The 25,575-nt window shown below is 43.2% G+C and overlaps 1 protein-coding gene across 8 annotated transcripts in view; it reads left to right on the top strand.

The window, feature by feature from the left end:
* OSBPL5 (oxysterol binding protein like 5) overlaps positions 1-25,575 on the top strand; it is a 172,066-nt gene that overhangs the window by 83,556 nt on the left and 62,935 nt on the right. Inside the window, exon 1 of one of the 8 annotated variants that reach the window (XM_064714827.1) lies at positions 13,228-13,510. The exons of the other annotated variants lie outside the window; for them this stretch is intronic. The gene's annotated coding sequence lies outside the window, so the exon portion shown is untranslated. Of the gene's footprint in view, positions 1-13,227; positions 13,511-25,575 lie in introns of those variants that run through there. 8 annotated transcript variants of the gene reach the window in all.

Here is a 25,575-nt window from a genome sequence, read left to right as displayed (position 1 = left end):
AGTACTGCTTATCTTTCCAAGGTCCTTCTAGCAGATGTCTGCTTGGAAAGCCTGGGTGTAATTTGGTTGATATTGTGGTCTCTCTGCAGGCCTGAACAATAGTCTTTTTTATCCCCAGCTCCCCTGCTGCTGGAGCTGAATGTCAGGGATTTACAGAGCAGAGAGCCAGAGAAGAAAAGTGGGGCAGAATTTGGGCTGCTGCTTGTTTTCCATCAGTTGTAATGCTATTCCTTCAGTATAAGGTGCATCCTGATTCTCTCTATTCCACCTGCAAATAGTTTCCACTCTTTTTCCAGTTTCAGGGTTTTTCTCTTTCCTGGGTGAGATCAGAAACCCAATGTGTTCATGCATTGCCCAACAGGGAGAGTGAAAGTCTGCACCCTACATGTTTGTGCAGTTAAACATGGACTAGAAAACAGAAATGCAGATGGTTGGGGTTTTATTCTTATCTTCCAATCCCATGTTATATCCACAAGACCACCAGATTTTTGTGACTAGGTGCTTCATGGTCATGGGAGTATTCAGCATCAGTGGTGACTGGTGGAGAGCTGACCTGTCCCAAGTGTCATTCCATGTTAAACTGTTCTGGAGCAAACAAAGATGAAGTGCTCAGAATGGACATGTGAGAGAAGCAGAAGTGAGGGAGATTCTTTTTCTTGTATTAGAAAGTTAAAGCAAAATGTTTGGTTTCATTTTTCTACTCCATGCAGTTTCTGGAAGCATCAGTACTATCATGCTGGTGAGAAATGTGGGGAATGTTGCAGGAGTTCATTTAATTCAAATCATTTTCTATTGCATAGTAATTGGTTCATAATAGATATATTTAGGACAATATGTGCAAAAATGTTGCTTTTCTGCAAAGTGAGGGTGTTCCATGCCTCAGTGTCCTCCAAAAGCTTTTGTGGGCTTGTTCTTCTCTCAGACATTCTAGGGAACTGTGTTGGGGAACGGGTTAAGTGGCTGCTTAGGGCAGGACTCAGGCTGTTGTTTCATGTGAGGACAGCAGAAGTATCAGCTCCAGGATGGGTTATTACCATGCCTAGCGCCCATCTCAGATGTTTGAAACTGACTTGGTATGTTCACCACAAACACAACAGTCTGACATTGTTCAACCTGCTTGTGTGTGTTTGTGTCATTTAAATTGTGCAAAGGAGAGGACACAGGAACTCTATTCCTTGCTTACCTAAAGACACTGAATCCATGTTGTACCCAAGGCAGAAATCCACCTTTTCTTTGGTCTAACATTATTTCTAAAGATAGGACACACCTAATACATGAGTCAGTTCCCTACATGCCATTAGTCTCATACATGCCATAGGAGAAGGCCACCTCTTTGTGGTAACCAGGAAGGAACAGATGTTTTTATCACCTTTGGTCACTGTGAGTAGTGCCTTACTCATGATAACCACCCATGGGGATCAGTCAGGCTATTTGCAGTGCAGTGTCATTCACTGTGTGGGAGATTATCAGAGACTGGTCCCTTTTATAAAAAACAACCAGTTTTCTCTTGCACTAGAATGTTTCTAATGGGATCACCTCATTTATTTATTGCCTTAGAATGTTTCCAGTGGAATCTCCTCATTTTCTCAGGGAAATTTCTAAAAATTACTCCCTGCTGAAATTAATTGTGATTTCAGTGGAGCACTTGTGGCAATTTAGGAACAGTTCTACCCTAAACTCATGTGCATGGACTCAGGGTGCCCTGGGAAGGGAAACTGGGTAGATTTGACAGTGCAGTGTGATTCCAGCTTTTACCAAGGCAGGATCTTGGTAAAATGAACATTGGTATGTTCATTGTGAGATGTTTTTCTGCTTCTGTTAAAATGCTGTAGCTACCTTGCATTTGGTGAAGAGATAAATGCAACCTGCCAATCTGTCTCTCTTTGGAAAAAGCTCCATTTATAATTACTGTTTTATTTGCTTTGATGGAGATGCCTGGGCTTGTTAAGTCCTACAGTGTTTGACTGAGCTGAGTGGTCTGATCAAGGGAAGTTGCTGTGAAATTTTCTTCTGCTTTGGTAAAAGTCAGTTTGGTGCACAGAGTTGGTGAGATGCCAAGGAGATGTGTTTTTCTGAGGTCTAAGCTCTGCTTTTTATGAATGTCATGTAGGACTGTGATATGAGTTCAAGGAGGAAGAGGGGAGCCCTTTTCTCATGATGGAAATCCTTGGAAAGAATTTAAGAGCAGGACAGATGAAGGGAGTGGTATTCTTCAGCTGAGTGTTCCAAGTGAAGGGTGCAATTGAGTGGATGTTGAATGGGTTAGGGGCTGAATGTGTCTAACCATGTACATGTGCATTTAGTCTTGCAGGTTGCCTTTGATGTAGAATTGTTAATTATCTTTTTTTCAAATTACAATTTAAAAAAAAGAACCAGCTGAGGGATTTATTTCCCCCATGTGAGTGTTGTTTCCTCAGTCCTGGCTGCTCTGGGTGGAATTGTTCATTGCCAAGTTTTAAGTGTAGCTTAAGGTTAATAGTTAGGGCTGGGGGTTAGGATTAAGGGTTGGTTTAGGCTTAGTCAGGGTTAGGTTTAGAGTTAGGGTTCACAAGCTTAATTATGCCTCTCCATACACTATAAGCTCATCTGCACTATTATCTTGCTGATTAAATTGCAGTGATCTGTTTTGTTTATAAGCAAAAAAAAAAAAAAAAAAGTGATATGTAATAGTTGAGAGGCAGTAATTGGAATTTTCCAGTGCTTTTTCAGCAAGGAACTGTAGCACTAAGCTTTCTCAGTCTTGAACTTTATCATTTGATAGAGGTAATGTATCTAAATAGATATTTCTTTTTTCCTTGTGAATGTTTTTTTAAATAGAAATTTTCCACTCATTGTCCATTAATATAATTTGGCACAAAGACTAATTGCATGGGCGGGCACAGTGATAGAGATATAAATCTCTTCCAGTGACAGTGTCTTGAAATAGCAATCAGTAAAGATATCATCACTGCAGTGTTACATTGCAGATAGATTTTGCTGCCTTTCTTTGAGGATGAGTGTTGTATTGAACCCATCCATGTGTGTGTACATGTGTGCTGTGTGTGCAGCTGTGGATATTTAATGCTGTTGGATCCTTCTGTCCCTGAACCATTTGGGTGTGATGGATGGTACCATGTAGAGATCTAAGCAAAAAACCATTTCTGCCTTCTTTTTTGTCCAACTTCACCCACACTGTAACACTGTTACCCAGCGTGCTCAGGAGTGCTAGGTCATGTTTAGCTATCCCAGGCCCCTCTAACATCCCTGGAAATCCTGGAGTTGACCAGCTTTGAACTCAATATTTGAAGCTAGATTTCAAGGGATTAAATGTACACTTGGCTTGTTTGATTTATTTTTTTTCACCAGCAGGTCCTCAGTTACCCACCTTCTTGCCTGTCCCCACAGGGAAGCACTTTGGTTGTCCCTCCTAAACTGAATAATGAAAATCTGTCACCTCAGTCTTGCTGGAAATGGTGTAAAATGCCAGTGCACAAGTAGCAGGTTTGAGGTCTTGTATTCTGCTTGGTGTGGTCACCAGCAGGGAGTGCACAGAGCTTCATCAGTGCAGGGAGCTGCAGAGAAAGGACATTTGTGTGGCCATGCCTCTACTGCTGTGTTCCAGGTGTGGGATCACAGCTGAAGTCTGTTTTTATCTGTTTGTCCATTACTGGTGTATTCACTCTGTTTAATACAAGCAAAAATATTCCAGAAGCCAACCTGGCTCTGACATGTTAGTCTTGGTTCCCTTGTGCTGATCTCTTCTTGCCCATGCTGCCACTGAACCACCAGTGGGACAAGTCTGGAGACTCAGCATCAGGGAATCTCTGACTCACTGATGACACAGCTGCAGAAATGGATTTTCTTGGCAGAAGAGACTAAAACAGGCGTGGTTTCAGAGGAAAAAAAATCCCTTGGCAGCCACTTTATGTTGCCATTTTCAAAATGGCATGTTCTGTCAGAAACGCTGCTTCCACCCCTTCTTGCTTGCTTTGGATTTAGAAACACTCTTTGATGGGGAAAGCGGACTTGGGGCCACAAGTCCTTCCTTTGGGTGTCCACCCCTTCAAGGCAAAGGCTATTTTCTAGATCACAGCACTCAAGTCTGACTGTATTTATCAGAGTTAGCTGCTGCATGTCCTCCTGTGCCTCCAGCACATGCAGCACTTCCTGGGTGGAGTGCAGGCACTGGCTGTTCTGCTGGATTGAGAGTCGTTCCCTCCTTGCTGTGCAGCTGCTGTGCAGCACAGTTTAAACCAGAAGCCAATGCAACACATGATACCCAGCTATCTGTGGCATGAAATGGTGTTACCACTTCAAAGGCAGCCCAGAGCCTCGTGGTTGTCCTCTCAAACAGACCCTGCTCTCTGCTAAACATAAAAGGACGTTGTGTAAATAGCCTCACTTGCATCAAAGTCAGGTCACCAGCTGTGGATCTGGCTCCACGTGTCTGGTGTGTTCTTTACCAGCAGAGATAATGGTATTTAAAGAGACTTTTACTGAGGGTTTTGACTTTTTGGTGTTTTTTACTGCATCTGGCTCCATTACTGGTTTTCTTACCATTCCTATAACATCTTTTTCTTTTTGGGAGCTGTTGTAAAAGCAGAATCTTGTACAGCTGAAAGCATTAGAGCCAAAGGGTGCATGAAGAGGGAGCAAAACAGTCTAGTTCTGACTCAGGTTGCTGGATTCAAAGGAAGCTGACACATCAGTCACCTCATATCCAGTCCCATGGTTCTACCTTCATTTTAAGCTAGAGTACACAATGTATGTCTGTGTAAAAGGCCATAGTGAAAACAAGAGTGTTGGAAGAAATAAGGTAATTTACTTTTTATGGGTGTTCCTTCTGTCCTGGTTTATGTAGCTCTAGACAATAAGTAGCTGCAGTTAAAGTAAATTAAGCCTAATGAGCAGTTTAAAGTAAGTGCCCCATACATTCAACTTACCAGCACAGACTGCAGAAAAAAATGACCACTGAACAAGTTACTGGCATAGTCTGAAGTATGTGGGTCTTACTGTATAAAGTAGTATCAAAATCATGTTAGGAGGCATCAAAATTTCTTCAGATTGCCTGATTCTCTGACACAAAAGCACAAGCTTCTGAACATCTTGAAATCTGGGTTTCTGAAGGTTTGGATAAATTTGCATTTTGCTGGAATTTTTAAAATCTGAATAACTCTTACCAAGAAAAGCCTTTTTTGTACCACTTCATCCTCAGTGGCTGTGTTTCTTATCAGAGGTTGTCTGCCATATGCCAATATAAAGAAGTACTTAGGACAAAGCATGTTGGCACCAAGCACTAAGTGGGGGTATGAAAATGTGTGACTCTGAAAATGGACCAGAGCTGTGGTTGCAGTTACAATTTTTGCAGATGAGTGATTTGATTTGGAAAAAAGTCCTTCCAAAGGTGGGGTGACATGTTGGTTCATGGAAGCAAGCTGCACTGCTGAGAAGTCAAGTTCATGATTTAGCAAACACTTTTTCATTTTCCCTTTTTAATTGCAGAAGTCAGTCACAGTTCATCTTCTGCATGTTGGGCCACGAGGAAGAGCAACTTCCTCGTCATCCCTTATGCTGGCTTTTTCTCACTGTATGTATGAAACTAAGGAGTGATTTTTTTCCTACCAGTTTTAGTAACTAAAGTCACAACAAACAATTCAGGATTGCACATAATCACAATGGCTCAGTCTGTTTAGAAAGTTTACTTTGCCATGTAGCAGCCAGCACATGTTTTTTCCATATGGAGTTTTTTGGTCTTTTGTGCTCTGTAGCTGCTGGAAGCAAAGGACACTTGGGTGGGTGAGGAGCACCCTTGTCCTGCCTTCACTGTGTACTGGGACATGTGGGCTCCAAGACTGGTCCCAGCAGCCTTTGTCCTGATTTTCAGCAGTCAGAGCCCAAGTTTGCCTGGTGCACTGACCCATTTGCCCATGGCTTGCTGAACTCACTCAGCCTTTTCCTCCAGTTCTCGACTGGGCAGCTCTTGAGCCTGCCAGTCCTCCTTGTCTCTGTCCTTCTGGCAGCAGCAGGACAAACTCTCTCCTGTTCTTCTCCTCTGCACATTTACAGTCTGCCTTCAAGTAAAGGATTTCCCTCTGCAGCTTTTGTTTATTAAACTGAGAAAAAGAACAACGCCCTGAACCCAAAGCCCTGACATTTATTGGCAGCATGGCAGTGATTCAGACAAGCACAAATCCTGTCACCACCTTACTGTGTCATTTGGGAATATCATTACAATAGTGCACATTTCACACAGCAGTATTTCCTCAGCATCCTGGCTCTGGAAAACCTCCTGTTACTGGATACTCACCAACTTGTTAATGGAAAGTTTGGAAGCAGATGAGGCAAAATTTATAAACACATCTTAGCTATCTTCTTGCTTCTTCCTGAATCACAGGACCTAATCATAGATTTGGAGAAAGGTTTACATTTTCTCTTAACTAGGGCTCAAAGCCCAGACCTACCCATAATTATTTCTCATAGCTTTGTTCCCAGAAACAGGCACAGAGAATGTAACAGAAGTATTCCCAAGATTAGCCTGCTAGCCAGGAACATCCTGAGTAGAGTTATCTGCCTAGAGGGATGGATGCTGAGAATACTCTTGCTGCTGTTGGTGGCTCCCCCTTCCTGCCATTTGAGCCTTCTTTATTAGTTTCTAACAGCTTTTATTTTCTGATGCTTTTCTACCTGGCTTTTCATACACATCTCTTTGATACCTGGGATCCTGGGTTCTTTGAACTGCAAGGCAAACTGGCTGTAATTCATTCAAGTGTCTCTGTGGACATGTCCAAAATGGTACCTCTTTAATCTGATCCTGTAATGCCTTGCATTTTTTTCATTCTTCTACCTTGTTACTACAGTATTTTACTGGTCAGGTACAGTGGAGCCCCTGTGAAGGCAGAAAGATAGAGCTCTTCTGAAAATTAGCCCTGTAGCAACACAGCATCACAGTCATTGATGGTGGTAGTAGCAGGGAAGATCTGTGTTGGTTAGTAGATGTTAATGCTATAAGTTGACCAAGTTCTGAATGTGTTCTTTCAGGGGACTGCCAGCGCAGAAAAGCCTGCAGACCAGGCTATGGGATCAGTGCTGAATCTATTATTCTTCAGGAATTAAAGTGCTGTGATTCAGCAAAGTTACTTTCTTTAGCATGAGCAATGAGCTGGGTTGCTGTCAGTGGCAGCACTGCTGGGGAAAAGCAGCGTCCTGTCAAAGCTGTGCTTTGCATAAAGCAGCAATAATGCCTCAGTATGATCAGGAACCCTCTTCCTATGGCACTGTTAGTTTGCAGACAGAAAAGACTGATTTAGGCAAAAGATGCTTTTTAGCAGGTAGGACTGACAGAACTTTGTTTCCAATGGCCTCTGTTTTATACTTAATGTTGCCTTGACATATATGAATGTCAAATAAAAACTGTAGCAGTCATTTTAAATATAGCAAAAGCTTGAGATGGGTGGAATTAAGGAAAAGGCAGGAAATTGTTTTAACTCCTGCATTGGTAAAGCCACTGATACAAGTTATAGAATTGGTTAAACCATGGAAATAAAACATGTCTTTTCTGAAAAATTGAGATGTTAGTTTCTACACCTTTTTCTTTTTTTTTTCTTTTTTTTTTTTTTTATTAATACGGCAATTTAGGGAGCTGGTAAAGGCTTGGCCCTGTTCAGAGAGCATCTTGGAAGCAGTTTAAGAAAACAGATTAATTAATTCTATTTGCTTAAAAAATAGGTCTAGTTTGTAAATAGCATGCGAAGGTGTAGCAAGAAGGATTTGTAGGATTGTTTGAGAAAAGTCTTACAGCAATTTAGAACTGAAAGGTTTTTCTTTATCAAAATTCTGGATATAAAATGGTTTAATCTGCTGCTTACTAGAAATGAAGGGCTTGCCTGTGTCATTCCAAAATGTGCATTTGTGGAAATCAGCAGTTAATGGGGACTCTGGAAGTGGTGAGAAATCATTGCCAGGCGTGCATCAGAAAGCAATTCTTCCTCCATCTCCTCCTCCTTTTGCTTGATGGAAAAGCAGCATGTAAGCCTGCTATGTTTCTTTTCTGACACTCTGCAATCACAAAAAATGCAAAGCACAAATCTCTTTCATGTCAATGATATTTCAAGAGGATTCCAGGTCTAAAAGGAGAAAGAAAAACAAGTTGTTTCTTATTTATTTGCTTTGTTTTGTTGTTTTCTTTTGAAGCTAGAAATGCACTGTGAAGATTGTACAATCAGGGAAGGGCCTGGGAGGCTCAGCTGTGCTAAGCCCTCCTTGCCAGAACCACTGAAGTCCTCATCTCCACACTGGGATGGCCAAAGGCTCCTGGGGCTGGAGGGCTGAGCAGGGTTGTAGGGAGCCTTCCTCAGCAATGCCTGTGTCCTGCTGCCTGGCCAGAGGGGGGTTAAGGGCTGCCTGCCTGCTCCATGATTCAGAGAGATTCCAAGGGAGAAAGTGTGCCTTTTCTTGCAGGAAATCAGAAGAAACAAAGGGAGATGCCTTCGCTGCTTCAGCTGTAGGAAAAAGCTGTGTCTTGTGTTACTTGGGCATTGTCTTTGACTGAGTAAGAAATGTCCAGAGGAAAAGGGCCAGTGTAAACTTTGAGACAGGAGCATGCTGAGATTTCCCTAGACAGTTTAATTTCCAAAGTCATTGGGTCTTTGGAAGCAGCTTTGCTACTGGACGTGTGTGGGAGTTGAACCTACTTGCATAATCCATGTGTCAGCTCAGTTGGTTTCTAGTTGTGAATTCATCAGGTCATCAATTTGTTGCAAGCATCAGAATTTGGAAGTATTTTAAGTGGGACTGTCTGTTCTAAGGTCTGGTTTTGCATTGTTAATTTAGTAATACAAAGCTGTATGTGCTGCTTGGCCTTTCTCTAACAGCATTTAATAGAGGTCTTTCTGAATGTTGTCCTCTTTTTTGAAGATCAAAGTGTTTTGCCTGCTTTTTAAGAAAACAATCAATTCAGCCAAACATAGAAAAAACCACCTGGTCATATGAGCTTGGGGACCCAGACATGCTTTTCCATTTACGTGAAGGACACAGTTACTTGGCAGAAATGGAGCATAAACAAAGAAAGAAACAGTGAGAACACAATTACCAGGCTCATGGAAAATTACTTTCAAGCAAGTCTCTTTGAGATCAAGAAGTGTTAAGACAAATCCTGTCCACACTGACCCCAGGCAGGTCACCACTGACCCAAGCCCAGCTGAGGGTATGAGCTGGCAAGAGGGCAAACACATACCAGTTTGCAGAAATTGATTTTGTTATGGCATTCATTCTGAACTAGTGTAAGAGGTAGGACATCTTGGAAGCAGTTATAATAGCTTCCTTCTGGAAAGAAATTTGATGATTTGCCATTGTTTCTCTGTGCCTGAGATGGATGGTAGAGGTAGATGTGCCATTGTTCACAAATGATGCTGTGACAGTTCCCTGCTCTGGATTGTCATGCCTTGCCTGGAGCCAGTGAGTCTCAAGGCTGCCAAGGGCAGACCACAGTCTAAAACTGTTTGTGAGGAGCCACCAGGTTGCTGTGATATTTAGTGATTCATTGCAGAGCAGGGGTTGCTGCCTCTGCATGCATCCATTCCAAAATTCTCTGCTCTTTAAGAGGCAATAAAAAATGGTGAACCAAGGGAAACACAGGGCTTCAGAGACCATAAAATCTTTTTCCTGGGCAAAACTGTTCCTAACACCTCCTTGTCTCATGTGCCCTGAAAAATCCCCTCTGTTTTCACAGCTAGGGTGTCCTTCTCAGACAGAAGCCCTGCATCTATCCCATCTCAGTGGGGATCTCGGGCCCTTCACAGTGCTAGTTACTTGTGAACCCTTTTCTTTAAATTCATCCCAGTTTTTATTTTTGGCTTGTAATACCCAGCCACAGAGGCTTCTTTAAAAACTGTCTGAAAGCGAAAGAAACACTTTTGCCTGAAGAGTCCCTGAGACTCTGGGACATGCAGTAAAAAAATTTTACTTTCCACTCTTTCTGTTAATTACTTCCAGAATTTACTGCAGGGTTCCTCTGCCTTCTTAAGTGAGGCTGGGAGGCAGATTCCTCCCCTGCTGGGAACCCCAGTTTCTGTGGGTGCCCTGATTATCCCAGCCCCTCGTGGGAGAGGGTCTGTGGACCCTGGCCTTGGTATCACTCCTTGCCTGACACCCCACTGGGATTTATCATTTCCTCCAAGGTGGCAGCTTCAGAATCCTGGCAGTGTTTGTGCTGGCTGACACATGAGCATTGCCTCCCACGAGGATTTCAATAGTTTCCTCCTGCAGTGTCTCTGATAGTTGAAGTATCTGATCCAATGTAAGATCATGTCTCAGCAGGTGCTGCGGTTTCAGCAAACAAAGGTCTGTCAAGTGTGGAAGGTGGTGTTTATGCATACATTTAATCCTTGTTTGCTCAGTACTTTTAAGGTGTGAAATACCTCTAAAATGTTGGCTTCTCATTGTTACTATTACCTCTGCATCTTCACTTATTCATGAGAAATTAGTGCAACAAGTGGGAGTTCTTCTGAAATCCTTTAGCCACATCATTCCAGAGTCTTGGAGGAATCTGGTCTGACACAAGTGTGCCCCAAGACTCCAATGCGTGCAGCAAGAGGAGCTGGAAACCATGTTTCAGTTAGAATTGTTATCATGGAAACATGTTGGAATGAGTTACACAACTGGAACACTGCAATGGAGGGCTACAAACTTTACAGAAGAGATAGACTGGGAAGGAGCAGGAGTGTTGCACTCTCTGATAAGGAACGGGGGGATTGTGAAGGGTTGTTTCAGAGACAAACAGCTAAAAACAGCTTGAGCTTGTGGGTAAGAGTGAAGGACCACACCAACAAAGGACACCTTATGGGTGGGATCTACTGCAGATACCTGACCCAGGGGGAACCTGTGGCTGGGGCCTCTTGGCTCAGCTGCAGGAAGCATCATGCTCACAAGCTGTCATCCTGATGGGGGATTTCAGCCATCCAGATGCAGCTGGCTGTAGGCAATCCAGGGACTCCTGGAGTGCATCAAGGGTAAATTTCAGATCCAAGTGTTACACAAACCAGGAGGGAAAATGCATTAGTGGACCTGGTGCTCACCAATGCAAATGAACAGGGGTTCATGGTTACAGGGGTTAAGATTGGAGGCAGCCTGGGCTGTAGTGAGCATGCCCTGGCTGGGTTTGTGATCTCAAGAAACATGGGTGTGGCAAAGAGCAAAGTCAGGACCCTGAACTTTAAAACAGTAAACTTCCAGCTGTTTAAAGAATTAGTGGATGAGATTCCCTGGGAAACTCACTGCCCTGAGTTTATCCCAAATCCTGTCCTTAGCTGACCAGAGCTGGCAACTCTTTAAGGCCACTTTTCTTAGAGCACATGACCTCTCCCTCTCAATGTGCAAGAAATCAAGTAAGGCAGGCCAGAAACCAGCATGGCTGAGCAGGGACCTTCCTCTCAAGCTGATGAGCAAGAAGAAAATGCATAGCTAGTGGAGACAGGGTCAGATGACTGGGGAATGTACAGGGATAATGTTGGGATGGGATCAGGAAAGGTAATGCATGGATAAAATGGGATTTGGCAAGGGATGTGAAGATAACTAGGAGGGATTCTTCAAGTACAGTGGTCAGAAAAGAAAGGCCAAAGAGAGTGTACTATCCCCCCACCCCCTCCAATAAAGGAGAAGGGAGAGCTGGTGTCAAGGGAGGGGATCCTGCCCCTCTTCTCTCATGAGACCCCACCTGGAGTGCTGCATCCAGCTCTGGGGCCCTCAACACAAGAAAGAGGTGGATCTGTTGGAAAGAGTCCAAAGGAGAGCCATGAGCATGGTCAGAGGCATTGACCACCTCTCCTGTGAGGACTGGCTGAAAGAGCTGGAGTTGTTTAGCCTGGAGAAGAGAAGGCTCCAGGGAGACTTCATTGTGGCCTTCCAGTACTTAAATGGGGTTATAAAAAAGAGGGAGAGCAACTTTTTACATGGGCAGATAGTGATGAGACAAGGGAGAATGGTTTGAAACCGAAAGAGGGCAGATTTAGATCAGACAATAGAAAGAAATTCTTCAGTGTGAGGATGATAAAGCAGAGGAACAGGTTGCCCAGAGAAGCTGTGGATGCTCCATCCCTGGAAGTGTTCATGGCCAGGCTGGATGGGGCTCTGGGCAGCCTGATCTAGAGGAAGGTGTATCTATGGGTTCAGCAGAAGATGGACTTTTAGGTCCCTTCCAACCCAAGCCATTGCATGATTCTGATTCTCTGAAGTCAGTGTAAAACTGTACAAAACGATACTGACTGATACACTGCACTGGGTGACAGCAGCAGATAAACATATTTTTGCAAAACTCTTTCTTCATGATAAGGACCAGGGAAGAGCACATCCTGGAGAGAACAACAGCAACACAGATAGCCTTGGGGGTGAGCTTTGGCTGAGGTGTGTGTTCTGTGTTTGTCTCTTAATTTAGCAGTATCGGGAAAACCCACGAAGGAAAAAATGTGGATATTTTCCAGATGCAGAGTGATTCAGGGCTGTAATTACAAATGCTCGCCTACTGAAATATTTGTACAATTGCCATGGGATACTGTAACTAGCAACATCCATTGGACTGTTTTTAAATCTAAAGCAATAATACTGTGCTAGTGTACCTGAAGTCTGCACCAGTGCTTGGCAAACCTGCTTCTGCGTGGTTCGTTTAGGTTCTGTACAGCTTAAGAAATGATGCTTTTACTGCTCAGCTGCATCAACTGAGAAATCTTTGTCAAACTCGGTTTATTTCTGAGTCCTGTGCAGAGCGCACCGAGTGATTCCACAGTTGCAAGGATTTACTTTATTCCTTTCAGTTTCATTTCAGAAAGGAGTGAATTGGAGAGGGTTGTTTGTTTCGGTTTGGGGGTGTTTTTTTTGCTTTTGATTGCACAGGGATTCTGTGGGCTAAGAAGCCACTAAAAAGGAACAGAATGAGAGTGAGAGATTATGCAGGACAGGAGTAGATCTATCACAGAGTTGCAGATTGTTTGTTGCTGCCGTGCTTTGATAAGTGACAGCAACTGGCTGTAATTCTCCCGGTGCTGCCCAGCTGCTTTGATCAGCAGCGAAACTGTTAACAGGGCTGACAATTAATTATGGTCGATGGGCATTGCAGCTTGAACTTCCCCTGCCAAACAGTGGCAGATCACACCCGCTTTGGGCTATTGTTTAAGGCTTTCTTTGGACATATCGCTGGGCTGAATCACGTCGTGCTTCTTCCCGGGATTTTCCTGCACAGTGGCCGTGGTTAGAGAGCCGCCCCGGTTTTCGGAGCGAGCGCCGGGCTCGCAGGCAGGGTGCCGGCAGCGTGTGGGAGGTGTGCTTGAGAGCCATGTGCGCCTGGAGCAGAGGCTCTGCGTGCCGGTGCCTTCCCTGGCTCCCGTGCTGATCTGCAGCCTGGAGCTGAGCAGCGGCCAGGAGGGGTCAGAAAGCCCTGTGAGCATGTAGCGGGCGGTGAGGAGCTGGGGAAGGGATGGTGGCTCTGAATGCAGGTGTCGTGTGGGAGAGAAGAGTGACTGCCCTCTGAGCTGCGAGCGCTGCGGTGAGTGTCCTTTTCCCTTCCCCAAGACTGATCCCACCTTCCTACTTTCTTACCACTCTCTAAAATCCTCCCTTTGTGTAGGCTCTTTCTTTATGCCTTTCAGTCTCTCCTTTTTTTACCTGACCTCCTCTTCTCCTCTCATCTCTTATACCCCTCCTTTCAGTCTCCTTTGTTTCCATCCCATGCCTCAGAGGCTGGACAGTCTTAAGCAATTGCAGTGTATTTTGAACATTTATAGCCTTATGCTTTGGGAACCTTTGACTGGCAGGAATTGTATCTGATGGATTTGAAAGTATCTGAGCACCCTATTTGCATTTCTGCCTGTCTGCTCAAAACCACACGGACGCTCAGCTCCCTTGAGGCTTGAATTCTGATAGCAGCAGCTGTGGCAGTGGCATCCTGTGATTTGCTTCATCAGTTGACATTTCAAGAAATTTGGACTGATATAATAAGGTTGGCCATTTTACTGCCCTCTGCTGCTAAACAGCTTGGGTACCTTCTCACCTGCATAAAGGGTAGATATAACTGGCTTTATTAGTGAGAGCCCACATGAAAGTGTGCCCCCTCTGTAAATTTTTGTTGCTGTTATTATTACTGTCCAGCAATCTGCATTGATTTGTGGTCTCTTTTATTCAGCTAAACCCATGATCAGCCCAATCCTTCTCTGTGTCTAGATTGCTTGTAGAATTAGGAGTTTTTGCAGTGTTTTCAAGATCAGGAGCAAATCCTCTCAGAATTAGGTCTTGCCTATGTAAACAACTTGCACTACTTTTTAACTGCTGTTCTGTAATATTGATACAACCCTCCCCTAGTGTGAATTCAGCTATGCCAGTATGAACATGCTTATACCAGTGTGGCTTGTTCCCCTGTGGGAAAGAAGAACCAGCTCTTCCAGTATAAAGCACTTTTTTTGGCTCTGATTACATCCACACTTTTGTTGTATCATCAGAAATATAGCAGCAAATAATACTTGTAATTTAATGAGGACAAACTGGTACAAAATCATGTATAGAACAAGTCTTGGTCTGCAGACTGCCTCAATAACTCTTTGACAAGCAGTGTTGAGTATGCTGTGTATTCATAATCTTGTCTTTGTGACCAGAGGTACAGTGGAAAGACTTGGTGTTACTGCCATTATGTATTCACAGTTACGAAACTAAGAACTGGCCAGTATGTTGGCTATAAAGTCACGACTGTGAGTCATGTGAGTCGTGGTTGTTGTTTATTTATAAATAAAGTACCAAAGATTTTATTCACTTTCAGAGTGATTACTGACCATTGCTTTTATGTGCAGCCAATTGGCAATGTAATGGCAGAGATGTAAATTCCAGTAATGCTTGCTTAGAGGTGCCTTTGAGCTGTCAGGGAAATAGATATTTTAGCAATGTCACAAAAATGGTTCCTGAAAATCCACTTGCAGCAGGGAAATGGGAGTGCCTGGTGGGTGTGAAACACTTATCTGTGGTCATCTACCACAGTCATCAGCAGGGCAGGGCAGTCTAGAGACCAACAGTACATAGTGAAACTTTGAAAAATTCCAATCAGACACTATATCATCATGGTTTATCAGTGGGGTTAATCTAGATGATCAGTACCTGTCTTGTAGCAAGGAATGTGTAGGGAAGACTTTTGGTGTTTGCAGGCAAAGGAGAAGTATATTTGGTATAGAAATCACTTTCTATGCAGAGCTTTTTGGGAAGGCAGTGCCACCAGGTGAAGTGTTTTTTTGGGCAAGAACTGTCTTAATTGTACATGACTGATGACAGCTGTCTGGAAGCATGGGATCTAAATAAAGCTTTTAGGTTCTCTTCTACCAGAGAAAATAAGCAGAGGAGGCTCCTTTTCTTACCTCCTCAGGTAAGAGGTCATTTTAAGGTATTTTAAGTTATTTCAAGGTGATATAAAGGAATTGATGGAGGGGGGAGAAGCTGGTGCCATTAGGGAACTGCAGAAGTTTGTTAGAAGGAACATGCTTTGTTGTGCTGCTTGTTGGCGCAGTTATCTTGACAGGTTGTTGAGGGAAGTAAATTTTCACAGAACCTAATAGTTTGCTCCTATGAGTTAGTGTCACCTCTGTCTCATTTAATTCCCACCTTTGCTTGCTGTGAGTGCCATTTCCATGCTGCGTTTCTCAACTTCATTACCTCCAGACTGAGCACTGCTTTGGGAGCGGCTTTCCAAACTGCGAGGGGCTTGTTCTGCAGAGCAAGGTGCAAATCTCCTTTGCTGTTTCTTCCCTGAGCTCAGTGACTCCCCATGACTGCAGTGATGGTGGCACAGGTGACTCCCAAGGGCAGACTGGGGCTGCAGCTGGGGTGGCGCAGGCAGGCAGCAGGCAATAAAACTGCTGTATGGTCATCAGGAGCAAGCAGCTGACCTTGAGCAAACCTGCAGCTGGGTTGTGACCCAGCTGAATGTCCAGCTTGCCCTGGTCTTTGCTGCCTCCTTCTAGGAGGAAGGTGATCTGTGGGAGTCCTTCTGCTGGGTTACATTATTTCTTTCCCTGAGCTGACTCATGGGTTGTGTCTGTTCTGTTTGCATCGGGTGGGAACTGCAAGCTGTCAACAGCTGATCTTCCACCTTAAAGAGTCCGGCAACATTGGCAGTCCTGGAAGAGAGGCAGAGACATCAGACAGGTCCTTGCCTGCATCTCTTGACAGCATGGTTTGCAGTCAGGACAGTTTGTGAGATTGACAGACAGAGGCAGTCTCAGCTTGGCCCCACTCCCACATGAGTCTGCAGAATTGACTGCTGAGCAGTTTTGGAAAGGTCCCTTTTATTAATCTGCTTGCCTCCACTTTTAAGCAGATAGGAAATTGTTCATTAGAAAAGGCCCAGTTGTTCTTACAGTGGTCTCATCACTGCTGTCTGAGGAGTGAAGCTGTTAATATCTGTGTTTACACATTTCTCTAAAGATGAGGAGATGAGTGGAAGATTAGTTTTGCTGCGAAAGGCACTGAATGAGCTGACCTGATCAAGGAGAGGACATTAAAATGTTACGCTCTTTAGTTTTCTCTGCTTCACTCAGACATTAGCTGCTGTGGTCTGATGCTGTTTAGCAAATACATTTGGGTCCAAGTGCTGCTTGAGATGATAGAAACCCAATATGCTTTTTGAGGCAGAGGCAATTACTTGTTATGTGTTTGTACAGCTCCTAACACTGTGTGTTGCTGTGCCTCCTGATTGCTAATGGCTGAGCAATAGTGTTTGTTACTGGCAGTTGTTAATAGCAGCCTGTGTTTGTGCCCTGTAGGGGAATTTGGTACATGTGCACAGCCATGGGATGTTAAAGATTTTGTACCTTTTAGAGGCACCACAAAGTCTGCATAGACCATCTAGCCTTCTGCCATTTCAAGTGCTTCCTTTCTTCATTTAAGAGATATTTGTTTATTCTTTCCCCCGTTGCCCTCCCGAACTTTTCAAATCTTTCCCATCTGGGCTCTTTTGTTTATAAATTCTTCTGTGTTTCGAGCTTGTAGGCAGCCACCACTTTGAAGCCTGCTTTTCTAATACAAACCAAAGAGTTGCCAGGAAGCATCATGAGCTCTTGCTCTCCTCTGTGCTGTCTTTACAGCTCTGCAGGTCTCTGAGATTGCCTCTGTTCTACCAGTTGGATGCTCAGCCATGCACTGCCTACTGTCAATCAGCATCTCCCTGCTAAGGAGGCCACAAAACTTCCCTGATTTACGCAGCAGAGGATCTGATAGAGCACAGATATTTTCATTCATTTTGGTTTGTTTGTGTTGAGAAATCAGTGTGGCAGCTCCCTCCTGTTGTATGAGACCCACATAGCTGAAGCCTATCCCTTTTTTCCTGGTATGGAAGAGAAGAGCTGGTCAGCCCTGAGAGGGCCTGAAGTCTGGCCTCATAAAAACTGTCTGTCATCTTTTAGCCATTCTCTTTGTCACTTCCTTTCCATAGCAGAGATAATGGAAGTGTTTCCTGCTAACTCCTGTCTCTGTGATAAATTGCTGTGTCCTTTATTGGAAAGCATTGTATAGCTGCTCTTAGCACTGTGATAAAGAAAATGCTGTGAACTGGCTGCATTGTGTTTGGCTTCCTTTCAGACAAGGCCAGTCTGGACACTGAGGACCTGATCTTCCTTTTGGGTCAGACCTCAGCTCACATTTGTGTGGGAGGCAGGGATTTATGTTTGCTTAAAGCCACATTTGTGCTTTTGGCACGGAGCCATTGAAGGTCAGTGTGATCCATAAATCTCTAGAAGCAGGGTCTGCAGGTGCCCCTTGTTTTCCATACCTCCTTTGAGCTCTCCTCCCTCCCCTGTGGAATGGACATCCTTGTCTTGGTGTTGTGTTGTGTGGTGAGGGCTTCCCTTACCCTCCCCAGGCAGAGCTGATTGTGACCTCCCTTGTATTTCCAGTTGCCAGTGCTTATAGCCAGGAGGCTTTGTAGCCAAGCTATACTATTGTTTCAGTTCAGATTTTTTTGCCTGGATCTCTCCATTCAGTGACAAAAAAGCTGGTGTCAGTATAGGTTAGCTTTAAAGTGATGAGAAGAGTCCTATTCCTGAATTCCACAGCTTTCAGATTTGTTGTCTTGTATCAAGAGTTGTATTGTTAGGTTTGCTGCCCACCAGCCTGGGAGTCCTGATTCTCCAGGGCTTTAGTTTATGGCTGATAACTCAGTTTCAGTCTTGCTTCTGTCCAGCATGCTGCACCTGGGACAATTGTATGAGTAGCAGAGTAGTCACTGGCAAAAATACTGGGTTAGTTTTAGTTGAACAGGTAGAAGGAGATGGGCAAAGGTAAATAGACAGTTAAATATGTATGACATGGGTGTGCTCATCCACCTGTGTGCCTAAAACTCCCTCTGGCTGAATTGAAGGAAAGCCACAATGCAGAGAGTTATCCTGTCTGCTTGTTTTCACTGTGTGAGGTAAACTCGGAGAGGAGGAGAGACTGGGGTAGGCACAGGAGGGTTTTCATCCTGAGAGCTGAGGCTGAGAGTGGGTTTCATCATGCATGCTCAATCAGCCTTTGCACGGTTTGAGTCCTTTGGGCTCATTTAACACAGCATAAATCCCACCCTGCACACTCTTTGTGAGTTGTCTAGTTCCCCTCCTCCTGCAGAGATTTTTAATTAAAAATCTAGGACCAAAATAACTGCAGTACTGACTTTTAACTATTGTTGAAGGAAGAGCTGGATGTTCTCATTTCTGAGAAATAGTGAGGTTTATGCAAAGATACTCAGTATATTAATTTCCTGAAGAATTTCAGGTACAGTGGCTATATCAGAGGAAGTATAGGTGGATTCTAAATTTAAAGCACTGTACAACAGATCTTGGTATATTACAATGCCCAAAAGTCAGAGAAGCTGAACAGGGGCATATAAGGATCTCTTCAAAAATAGATGCACTTCCTTAAAATTTATTTGGTCATGTTTATTCAGCCCTCCTTATGAAGGCCCCTGAGATTTACAGATCCTGTCTGAATCTGATAGGAGAAACAAGAAAATAGAGGAGTGGAAAATTCAGCATGATTAGAGCCCCACAGGATGTGGTCATTTCCCCATCATTTACCTGTTCTGCAGAAGTAGGTGAGCCAGGTCAGCTATAATCTAGTAGGCTTGGGGTTAGAGCCATTGGGTGGAGATGTAATTTGTGCTCATACAAGATTTCAAGGTAGAAACACACTTCTGATCTAAAATTCTTTGGGACAGTGGATGCTCACGGCGTAATCTGGAACTGAATCTTTGTGGTATTGAACAGCACTTGTTTTCTGCCTTGTAAGATGGTCAGTAAACATCCTTTCCTGCCATTACCCTTGCCTTACTGCTGGGAGCTCATGTCTGGGAATGGCTCAACAGACTTGAGGTAGAAATTGATTCTGGATTACTTTGCTACATGGGGGCAATATTTCACAAACAAGGGAATAATATCAGAGGGACCCTCTCAAGCATGAAAGCAGGTCTTCAAATTAACTTGGTATTTCCTAGCAGTTGTGTGGTGGGAATGTAGCCCCAAGGCACAATCTTTTCGAGACTTAATTGTGTAAAGGCTGATGTGGATATCATAGAAAGCCATCAGTGAGGCTTGCAGTCATCTGGGTTTTTAGAAATGTCATTAAAAGTAGGATACTTCCATTAAAGGGGAGTATGTTCTCATTATGTGATTTAGCAGGATGAGGCAGTTATGATGCTCTTTAATATGTTCTTTTCAAAGAAAAGTATCAAGGCAAGAGCTGACCTTGAAGTGTAGCGTGCTGGCAAATGATGTAACTGTGCCCCTGTCCAAAGCAAAGTGGTTTTGTCATGGCTTTAAATTTCCAATAGCTTTAGCTAAAGCAACTAAGTTACTGTCTTATTTGTGTTTCTGTGTACCATATCTCACTGCCTTGAGTTTATCCCAAATCCTGTCAGCCCCTGCAGGAGTGGGGATGGCAGGATCCCATGTGGGACTGAGCTCCCTCTTCCCAAAGCCTGTTGTGGTGAATCCATGAGGGTGGCCCTTACCACAGCCTGAGCTCTCTTACCCCTGAGGTAGCTCTAGAAATAAAGGGTTATTAGAAAGCTGTTCTCTTAGAACGGCTACAGTTTAAAAGGATTGTGTGGGAGGTTGTTGGAGGGTGTCACTAACAGCACACATGAAAACTTCAGGACATGGCAGAATGTGAGACAGCCATTCCTCAAGCAACATGTACTGTGTGAGTTATGGATAATTACTGGAAAGCTCAATGTGTCAAAGGTGGAAGTGGTTCACCATTATGTAATTCATTAATTCTGTTCATGGGACTCAGAGACTTTCTCCCTGAAATACCTGGGCTTGGAGATGTGTTCGCAGCAGGCCTCAAATGAAAACTCACTGGTAGATGAGCTGTGGAGATCAATAACCACAGCAAAAAGGAAGCAGAGCACTTCAAATCTGCTTTTGAGTTATATGTCCAGCATCTTCATCTTTAGGCCTAATATTATTTATATTGAAATTAATAACTGAGTGTTTATTTCCTTAACTAATACAAAGCTTTCAGAACTGTTCTTTAGTGCCTTATACCATGTCTTTGTGTCTGAGCCTCATGCCCATGGAAGTCAAAGGGAATTTTGCCTTTTGACTTGGACACTGTGGTTTGGCGGTGCCAAAACCACTGTGTGCTGCCCAGGAGATGTGCCCACAGTTCCAGCACGAGCAGCAGGGATTCAAGGGTCATCTGTATTGCAAGTGAGATGTGGTGGTGCCTTATATCTGCTTACCTGAACAAGCTTGAACGAGCAGCAGGCACCAGCATGGATTTCAGAGTGAATTGGCCATGTGGTGCTTGTATGATTTCTCAGATATCATTTCTAGCCTGCCTTGCATGCCTTCCTTGTAGCCCACACTGTTAGCCCTATTCCAGCTGTCTAGCTCAAGGGTGGTTTGTGTGTGTGTGCCCAAGTTATGCTTACACCTTGATTTTGTGTTAACTTATCTCTAAGAGCCTCCTGAGTTCACTGCTGAAAAGCAGGTGGGAATGCTTTGTGTAACCTCTGTGAAACTTTCAGTTAAAGATGTATGGTAGTGTTTCAAGATGAACAGAAATTTAGAGGCAGAGATCTAGTTTCCTGAGTTTTTCCCAAATTGGATTCTTACTGGAATTTCTTGGCTAGTTTGTTATGAAAACTGCATCAGGAGATGAGTTGTGATCTGTGATTGCACATTTCTTCCTATATGCTGCACATGTGCTTGGTTGTACATTATATTTTGGTGAGGAGTCTTTGCTAATCTGAGTTTTAACTTTCTTTTCCTGCTTAGAAGAATGCTGATGAGAGATATCAGTAACACATAATGGTAAGCTTTAAATAAAAGTTCAGTAAGATGGATAAGGTGCTTGGTATATACTTAACAGGTGTGATTTATCTCTTCAGTTGAAAATATTAGAACATGGGATTAAAGGGCTGAAGAGGATTCCAAGCAAGCACCTCACCTTCCTGCATAGATTGGTGCTTCAAGAGAATGCCTTTGCATGAGCTATATTGAGTTGAGATGCATTCAGGAACTGGGGGCTAAAGGAGATTATGCAAAGTATGATTTACTGAAAATAAAGTGAGATAAAGAGATCTGCAGGAAAGGTTCTCACTCCTGTTTTTCACTGAGTGCTGGAGACTCTCATCTTTCTGGTAGTGTGGGTTAGACCTTCAATTCTGCATGCACCTGCCGTTACCAAGGAAATAATTAATGTTGATGTAGTAGTTGTAATTACAGCAAGTGAGGTATGATCTATGCAGTTAACAAGGGGAAAGACCAGTGAAATGCTATGTCAGGAGAAGCTCCTCAGTGCTAGTGGGAAATTTAATATGCTTTGTTAAATTAATAGCCTTTGCATAACAATCAATTTACAGTTTAAAGGGCAGAGGAGGTAGATGTAAAAATCATTAGGCATTCATTTCAGCAACCCACTCGATATTCTTAGCTGGAAGAAATAGCCAGTGCAATATTTACTGAGTCAGTTGCAGCTGTTTTGAGAAAGAAGCAAACCACACAAGGATTGTGTAGGCAGTGCTTATTGCAGTGCCCTTTTCTAAGCCATGAGGTTGCAGTGATCCCTTTCCCCAACACAACATGGCTTTAGTGATGGGCTGGTGTTTGCTCACAGATATTTTTCCAAACCAGAGATAATTCTGAAGTTTTCCTACATGTCAAATAAAAATGTTCTGCCCTATGTGACCCTACCTTGAAGTTTCCAAGTCCTGTGTTAGATAGGGATCCCCAGAGGACCGACCTGGGATATTTTTTCTCAGTGTAGGCATTCAGGGCCTGGTTTTCCCTGCAGTTGTTCTGTTTGTAGCCTTTGTACATAATGCTCACCATAGAGAGAGATTAGTTGTAAGAAGATTATGCCTCTGAGTGCTGCTGGTGTGCCTGAAGCTGGAAATGTTCTGGTGTATACAAAGGAAACATTAATCAAGACGTCTTACAGAGAATTAAGGGAGGAAATAGTTCTGTCTCCTGATTATTATGTGAATTTCACTGCCCAGTGCAGGAAAAGGCCGGGAGTGATAGAAAGAAGTTGTTCTTCTGCTCTCAGAGAAAGCAAGGGCACATTGCTGGGGTGGCTGTGGCAGGCAAGGTCCACAAAAACAGCACAAGGGAGGCAGCTCTAAGGACTCTGCAGAACATGTGAGCTTTGAGATGGATTGTAGGGACAAGCTAGCCATGCTCCTGGGCTTGCCAAAGCAGCTGAGAGAAATCTATTGCATATAATCTTAACAAAGCCCATCCCTTGGTTGCAGATAGGTGTCTTCAGCAACCCACCTTACTTGATTTTCCAGCCTGGGCTGATTGTCCAGCTGAGTAGTGTGGCATGCAGCAGAGGATATGGCAATGCATAAAATCAGAGCACTCCTGCAGTACCACTGGTGAGGAAAGGTGCTCTTGCCTTGCACCACAGAGACATAGCTGACCCCAAATAATTAAGGGAATAGAGAATAGCTGACATCTGCTCTGAAGCTCCATTGCTTCAGGTTCCAACTAAGAGCCCAAGAGCCCAAAACATTCAGTGTCAGCTGCAAAATGTGTGTTTTACCATTTCTCTAATCAACAAACATGAATTAGGCAGAGAAAAACATTGCCTGCACAGTCACTTTGCACTGTATTGGGTTTTGTTTAACTGCTACTAGGGGGGTGGTGGTCCAATTATCTATCTTATTAATAGGCATTTTTGGAAATAGCTTTCAAAAACAGATTTCACAGACTTCCTGAATTGATTGTGGTTCTTCTGCTGTTGTAAATCACCAGCACACCACTGAACTAATAATTTACCCTTATTGAGGATCTGTGCTGCTGCTTTTTCGTTATTAATACTTAGAACTGTAATCATTAGATATGTATCTGCTAACAATTTTCCTTCTCATTTCATTCATGAAATTTTTACCTCCTCGGGGTTAATTGGATCAGGAAATGTCAGTATCTTTAGATCTAATTTTCCCTATTGATGCAGGTTTTGGAGTGAATGACTGTTTTGAATACAAAATACTATTTAATTTAATTTCTGGGAAATACTTAGTGACCAGAAAAAGAGAAGGTTGTTGGAAACAAGCTTTGAATAAATTAAGAGCCCCCTCTAACTGGCACAGCATTCTTGACTACATAAAACCCCTAATTAACTATTTATAGAGAAGTACATATTTCCAATCTATTTTAAAATGCTGGAAATGAGAGTAAGCAAACCAACCTACCCACAAGTTTGCAGAGGGTACAGACAACGTAATATCTACACAGTGTTTAGCTGTGTGGTAATTATATATCAGGAACTTTGAAATTTTAAAGAAGGAGCCAGGAAAATTCCTTTCCCAGAAGTTTCAATCCTGATGCTAAAAGCTTCCACTATCTTCCCAGCAAGCACAAAAGGCACAGGATGCAGAACAGGTTTGTGTGAAAGGCATCTCTGCACCAACAGTGACCATCTTTAGGTGTTGTAATCACTGCCTTCATCCAAAATGGGTCCAGTCCCAGAAGAGGAGAGCACAGGCATTTCCCATTTGCTTTAATAGCAGCCACGAGGTTTGCTGATAAAGTAACTTTTATTCTTGCCCCATTGCTCTTCGTTGGCTGTTCCTGAAGCCACCTGGGAGGGAAAGTCCCATTGTGCTGTTGCACCCTGTTAAGTTCATGACTTTCATTTGTCCTGTGCTTCATGAGGGTTTGCCATAGACTTCTCTTCTGCTGTATTTTGCATTTTTAAATGATAAAGAGGTCTCAAAGACAGAGTTAGTAAGAAATTTATTTCTTCCTGCTGAATTATTTATTCCTTTTTAAGCTCTGGTGAATAACTCATATTTAATAGCCCATTACTTCTTAGAGAGCTGTCAACACAAAAGGAGCAATCCTGAAAAAGACTGTATTTAGTGCCTCTGTCAATACTCTCTGCACTACCTTTCCCTCATTTTTATGATCAAGAGCACAGGATGGAAGGACAGAAATGAGCTGATCTGCAAACTGCAGGGCACTTTAATCTACCAAGACTAACAAGCAGGTAAATTAATGCAGGAGCTAGAAGGAAGGGTTTTCATTATGGGATTATTTTCCTAAGTGAGTGTATGGATTCTGCACTAGTTGGCATCTTCAAATTAAGACATGTTGTCTTTCTAGGACAATTCTTCATCTCATCTGCTGGATTGGGAGGGAATGCTGTGGCAGTGGGTGACATTTCTTGCCTTGTGTTACATAAGTGGCTTGGCAACAGAATGGCAATTTTTGGCCTTCTACAATTCTGGCCTAATTTTGATCTTTACGTTCTCTCTGTTCCCTGAGCCCCCACAGAACTGGTTTCCCTGAAGCATCTTGCCATATCCTGAAGCAATCTCCAAAATCCTGATTTAGAAGTAGATTTGGGTTTCAGAGCAACAGTGTTGTCTTCAAATTAACCATGAAAGATCTGAGGCTCTAATCACTCATCTCTAGAAGCACATCTTCTATTGTTGCTTATTTCTTACTAGATACTTCATCAGCACTGAATTTTTGTATGTTTTCTGGATTATTTGCATGTCTAAAGAATCCTCTTGTGAAAAGCCATGAACACAACTCCCACCTTCCCGTTACAGCCCTTTGGAAAATTGTCCCTCGCATCTATTGTCCATCTTCCCTTACAGCTCTCATGAGCTTTATGTTATTTGAAGCCAGCTTGAGCAGTCAGACCTTTATGGACAGATAAAAGAAGTAGTTCTCTAAGTGAGTTAATGAGGCGTCAGTTTCTTATGGATTTGTGGCTTATGTTGGATTCACTGATATTTGGTAATAGCTGGCTTCAGAGGACAGCTTTACAGTTTCCCTCCTTTCTTTAGCCATGATCTTTTAAGATACAACTTTTAAAAAACTAATATTATCAAGTTTTCTAATATCTGCTGGAGTTCTGTGACATTTTCAAATGGTACTGAAGGGGTTGGGAGAGAGCATAAAACAGGGTAGATACAGATGCAGACACACAAAATGATGTCTTTCGGAAACCAAAATAAATATTTTAGGTTTATTGTAGAATCTTAATAAAGCAAACTACATTTTCTCCAGACAAGGAGAAAAGTGTCTGATGTATTAAGAAAACCCAAAATACAACAGAAAAAAGTCTGGTTTTGTGATT

This window comes from Zonotrichia leucophrys, chromosome 5 (assembly GCF_028769735.1).
Source record: "Zonotrichia leucophrys gambelii isolate GWCS_2022_RI chromosome 5, RI_Zleu_2.0, whole genome shotgun sequence".
Lineage (NCBI taxonomy): Eukaryota > Metazoa > Chordata > Aves > Passeriformes > Passerellidae > Zonotrichia > Zonotrichia leucophrys.
Note: the sequence above shows the minus strand (reverse complement) of the source record. Positions and strands in the feature narration are given on the sequence as shown.